This window comes from Carassius gibelio, chromosome A7 (assembly GCF_023724105.1).
Source record: "Carassius gibelio isolate Cgi1373 ecotype wild population from Czech Republic chromosome A7, carGib1.2-hapl.c, whole genome shotgun sequence".
NCBI classification, from domain to species: Eukaryota; Metazoa; Chordata; class Actinopteri; order Cypriniformes; family Cyprinidae; genus Carassius; species Carassius gibelio.
Genome location: NC_068377.1, coordinates 15912262 through 15918723, shown reverse-complemented (window position 1 = coordinate 15918723; position 6462 = coordinate 15912262).

The window sequence follows — 6462 nt, the reverse complement described above, 5'->3', positions numbered from 1 at the left end:
CATTAGGCCACGAGTGTCGGACTCCCAGAATCATTCGACAATCACAGGGAGTAATGGCTTCTGTTATTGTCACTTGCACCACTTGCCACAATAGTGTAGCTTTCTCTGTTAGTGGCAAAGGAATTCACATGTAATAAATGCAGGGAAATAGTTAGGCTGACGGAGAAGATTTCAGAACTACAGATATAGCACCAAATTGTAAAGGGTTAGTTCACCCAATAATCAAAATTATGTAATTTATAACTCACCCCCATGTCGTTCAAAACCATTGAGATCTCCGTGTATCTTCGGAACACAGTTTAAGATATTTTAGATTTAGTCCGAGAGCTCTCAGTCCCTCCATTGAAACTGTGTGTACGGACTACTGTCCATGTCCAGAAAGGTAAGAAAAACATCATCAAAGTAGTCCCTGTGGGAGGGTCAGTTAGAATTTTTTTGAAGCATCAAAAATACATTTTGGTCCAAAAATAGCCAGATAATGAACGAAAGATTGACTCTCTTACGAGTCAAGAACCAGTTGCATCGGTTTTTGGATCACCGGTGGTTCTTTCGGGCAGTTCGATTCAATAAACCGGTTGAAGAAAACGGTTTACCGGTTCTTTTGCACTCGATGTAATGGCATCATTGGCGATGATTGCCCTTGATTCAAGCTTTCGGTTTACCCGTGCTCATAACATTAGCACAGAATCAGTTCAGTTCAGACTCTCTGTGTGTCAGTCTGAATCACACATGCGCAGTATCATCAGGTCCTCAGTTCTCGAATCTGACATGTCTGACAGAAACGGTTCTTGACTCCAGAACAAGTCAGTCTTTTGTTCGTTATCTGGCTCGGCTCAGTGTTCATCTTCAGTTCTCTCTTCACAGCAGTTCAGTCAGTGTACTGTTTGAGTAAATGAATTATTCCGGGATATTGGTAATATTGGGATAACTTAGAGGGAGTGTCAGCCACATAAAAAAGTTAACAGCTTAAGTCATTTGTGGATTAATGCGTATTGGATACGCGAACCGTTTAAAATGATTCAGTTCAATTTGGTGATCTGGTTCAAAAAGATCTGGTTACATCGAATGATTTGTTTACGAACCAGATATCACAAACTGCTTTGTTTTGAACTCTCTTTCACAACAGACACAGAAGAGAAGACAATGCTGAATAAAGTCGTAGTTTTTGATATTTTTGGACCAAAATGTATTTTTGATGCTTCAAAAACTTCTAACTGACCCTGTGATGTCACATGGACTACTTTGACGATGTTTTTCTTACCTTTCTGGACATTGACAGTAGACCGTACACACAGTTTCAATGGAGGGACATAGAGCTCTCGGATTAAATCTAAAATATCTTAAACTGTGTTCCGAAGATAAACGGAGGTCTCACTGGTTTGGAACGACATGAGGGTGAGTTATTAATTACATAATTTTGATTATTGGGTGAACTAACCCTTTAATTGAGGATAGTAAGAACGTGAGGGCCTAAGATACGGCTTTGGATGCGACTAGCTTAGCGAGTCCTGTACATTGTTCAGTTCCAGTTGCATAGTCCCTGCAGCAGGACGACTGAGTGTCTGAGAAACGGCATAGTTATAGGACAAAACATCGCTCTTCCATTCCATTCCATTCATAACTTGAAACAGGTTCTCCCACTCAGGGCGAGGGTTTCACATGTGATAAATGCAGGGATAAACCTGTTGAAAGAGAAATAGTTATTGCTGGCTAATGCTAAATGTAAATTCAGTCAAATTGTTATTCACGTCGGCACTAATGATGCCCGACTTCGCCAGTTGGAGATCACTAAAAAATAAAGTCAAAGGTGTGTGTGAACTTGCAAGTACGATGTCAGACACTGAAATATGCTCTGGTCCCCATAATGCTTACCGTGGTGATGAGATGCATAGCAGATTGCCATCACTCAATGGCTGGATGCCTAACTCTTGCCCACAGAATAACATAGGTTTTATAGACAATAGGACACGTTTTTGGGGCAGACCTGACACGTTGAAATGAGATGGTCATCATCCCTCTAGGGTGATGCCACGCTTATCTCTAGAAATATGTCTAAACTGGATGCAAGCGGCACGGCACAAACAAAAAACTATTAATCTCATTATAATCAGTGATGCTGTCTACACGGGATGCTTCATGGTGCGACATGGCTAATCCGTGACAGAAAACTGCTGCTGCGTTCTATTTATGATGTATTGACAAAAATGGTGAATCATTTTCAATGGTCGTTTTGTCATATCCAGTGTAGACAGACTTTAGCTGTTGCGGCACGGCGGACAACTGTTGTGTCCGGTGTAGACACGGTGTTAGAGTTTGTACTTGACTAACTGGGGCCCAGGTCAGGAAGCACTAAACCGACCATCTGCTAGCCGCCTCACGACACAGAAGTCAGTTAATTCTCAGCACATATCACCTAGATATCATACTATAGAGACTATGTCTGTTCCCTGAACTAGCAAATACAAAAGAACATCCCAAACAATGTAAGTGTAACAATTTAATTGATGTTCAACAAATAAAAAATAAAAAATACATATAATACAGAAATAAACAAATGAAAAAGTGTGGCTTAATGAATATTAGATCCCTTTCTACAAAAGCACTTTTTGTAAATGATATGATCACAGATCATAACTTAGATGTGTTATGTTTGACAGAAACCTGGCTAAAACCTGATGATTATTACATTATTTTAATTGTACTTTAATTGTATTTATATTGTACTGGCTACTGTATAAGGGACACCAGGGCACCATACAGAATTTATAAAATAATTTTCAGATTTTCTGTCTGAGTTAGTGCTGGCTACAGATAAAGTCTGGATAAAGTCTTAATTGTTGGTGATTTTAATATTCATGTTGAAAATGATGCATTGGAATCAGCATTTATCAACATTAGCCACATTTCCACTGTCGGGCCAGTGTGAGCCAGGGCTTAAAGCGGGCTGGGCGGGGCTAATAGCCTCGGGCCAGTACCACCGAGGCCAGGATAGCGCAGGGTTTCCACAGTCAAGCCTGAAGCTCCGCTGCGCATCACTAAAACGCCCTTTACACGCCTCTCAGGAACAACGTCATGCGACCTCATCATTTCACATACAAAGATAAGTTATCTGAATACTTAAGTAATAAATCACTGGAACATGCGCGATCACACAGGAACATGATAAAAGCGTCCGTTTCCTTGCATGCTTTGTTAAATATTTTGAACTCCGTTGGGGTTAAACAACACATGTCAGGGCCTACTCATTGTTGGAATCATACATAATCTCAGTTAGGAGTCTCAATGGTCCACTTCAGAGGTAGGTGGTGGTAATGCACTTACAAGTATATGAACTGCCATAAAGCAAGCAAGAAGAAGAATTTTACTTTTTTATTGAATGTTTTAGGCATGATTCCTATCCACTTACATTATAAGACTGATAAGATTGCAACGCTTTGAGCTAAAAATCTTGGTTTGTGTTCTACTGAAGAAACAAAGTCACATACATTTTGGATGCCCTGGGGGTAAACAGATAAACATAAAATTTTGGGGTGAACGATCCCTTTAATCCCTCACAAAAATCTATCCTAAATAATACATTGTTAATGGAAAGTTTGCCCTGAAATGAAGTTGGACGTTCACAACTACTTTTTTCTGAATATTCAGAAATCATTTAAATGTAACATTCCAATAATGTTTGCAAAATGATGAATATTCCATAAAGTTTATATAGCCTAACCAAAGGAAAACGTTTTTAAAACATAAAAAAAAAAAAAATGGGATGGGATGTTTGTTCAGAGAACATTCAGAAATATTAACTTTTTTATAATTCTATTTTGTAAGTTAAAATCCTACATAGGACAAGTGCGTTGGAGGATGGATGGATTGTAGTTGATACTTAAAATAATGATTGCCGTATTGCTACACATTAAAGTCGTTCCTCTAACACAGAGAACAGTTTACTCAAATGAGAACCCAAGATCATGTTCACTCACCTTCAGGGTTTCGACAGGCAATGTGGGTATGATTCCATGAATATGCCATTCGTGGGATGCATCTGAAAGATCACACAGTAAACACTCTTTTCTCCTTTCACACTCTCTAATCCCTTTATTGTCCCCTTTAATATCACTGTCTTCTACACCTTCAGGGGCTTTCTCAGCAAATAACACAAAGCTGGAGGCTGAGTTGCTAATCTCTGTATGATTAGAGACTGACTTGTGATAATAATTACATAATTACAAAGTTACTATTTTCAGGGTGAAAGACGAGAATTATTTGTGCTTCACTTTTAGATTCTAAACAGTTTGAAGAAATAATTAGCACAAACTTTATCTGGATGTTGAATTGCAGTCACAAACACTTTGACGCCACCTAGCATCTAAGATTAAATGTGCCCACTCTAAATGGTATAGTTTATAAGATTTGATCTTTCCTTGCTGTGTAACTTCCGTCAAACCTCTTGCACTTTCAACTGAACGTCACCCTTTTCTGTTTTATATTTTTGTGTGCATGAAGTAGGCTAGGTTTAAACCTTGAAATGTATGCATAATAGCTCATGCTTGGTTTTTATGCCGTTCTGGACAACATGACTGCAGGTATAATATTCTAATACGTCTAATCAATACGTGGCACAGAATCAGCTTTTGTTATTAGTAGTTCATTTCCGCCACATAGGCCTATACAAGAAAAAAAAGTCAGGCTTTGATAAATCTTTCTTTTTTTTGTGATTTTTATGTCATGACTTTCAATCTTATAATTTTCTCCTTTTTGCCACATTTTCAACTTTTTTATCTTTATTACTTCCCCTCACAAAACCTAGCATAATGAATAATAGGTTATAATGGTTATAATAGGTTAAAACAATATTCTTCGCCTCACACACAGTTTAAGTACAACTTTTATTAATACTGGAATCATCACAGTGTGTTTTGTTACATTAGCTGTGACTAAGCTTAACAAAAATCAGAAGGATAAATATTACCAAAAAGGAAATGATGTTGTCAGCAACAGTGGCAGATAAGCCTTAGGAAAACAGTACAATAAATGAAAGCAGAAGAGTAAAGAGAGAAAAGCAGAAAGAAGACTGACACAATGCACCTGTAGCGTTATTCAACTTCAGTCAGAGGAGGAAAGAGGGGATGGGGTGAGACAAAAATATATATACTTTACATGTGAATGAACTTAAAGGGTTAGTTCACCCAAAAATTACAATTATGTAATTAATGACTCACCTTCATGTCGTTCCAAACCCGTGAGACCTCCGTTCATCTTCGGAACACAGTTTAAGATATTTGAGATTTAGTCAGAGAGCTCTCAGTCCCTCCATTGAAACTGTGTGTACGGTATACTGTCCATGTCCAGAAAGGTAGGAAAACATCATCAAAGTAGTCCATGTGACATCAGAGGGTCAGTTAGAATTTGTTGAAGCATCGGAAATGCATTTTAGTCCAAAAATAAATAAAAAACTTTATTCAGCATTTTCTTCTCTTCCACGTCTGTTGTGAGCGCGTTCACAACACTGCATTGGCGCTGCTGACGTGTTATCTTTGTTATCGGGCGCACATGAAAACACGTCATACGTCAACAGCGTCATTGCAGCGTTGTGTCTGATGTCACATGGACTACTTTGATGATGTTTTTATTACCTTTCTGGACATAGACAGTATACCCTACATACATTTTTGATGGAGGGACAGAAAGCTCTCGGATTAAATCTAAAATATCTTAAACTGTGTTCCGAAGATGAACAGAGGTCTCACGGGTTTGGAACGACATGAGGGTGAGTCATTAATTACATAATTTTCATTTTTGGGTGAACTAACCCTTTAAGAAACATATTCAAGTTCACTGTTTAAGTTTTGAGCTGTGGACCCTGATGTTTTGGGGTGTGTTGTGAGGCATGTGCGTGATTCTCCTTATTTGGGAGCGACAAAGAAAAGAGAAGGCTCGCAACTAGTAATGGCGTAAGACACATGGCCCAGTTTCCATGACACCCGGTTGCCAAGCCCTCCCTCCACGAGCGCTCGCTCAGTGGAGATGACAATGAGGGAAGATCGCGGTGTCGTGGCTAAACCGAGCGTGGGAGACGGGTGTCTTTCAGGGCATCCTCAGGAACAGCGCGTGAGTAGATGAAGAAGAGGGAGGCTGCACGTGTTCCGAGCCAAATGAGCAGTTTATCTCTCTGTCACACACAGCACATGATCAGTTATTGTCTGTAGCCATTGTAGAGACGTGAAACACGATGAAAAAGGAAATGGGATGAGACTAGCGTGCAGCTGTCGAGAGTGAATATCAAAAAGGCATAAAGTTGCGTTAAGGCTAACATTATACTCATTGATTGTGCGCTAATCTATAGCATTTGGTCAATTATTACTTAATATAAATATAAAGTACAGCCAGTTCACTTCTTTTTTGGCTTTCGTTTGGCTCACCAACAAAACATACAGTATGTAGTCTAAAGGCGGAACTGAAGACACTTGT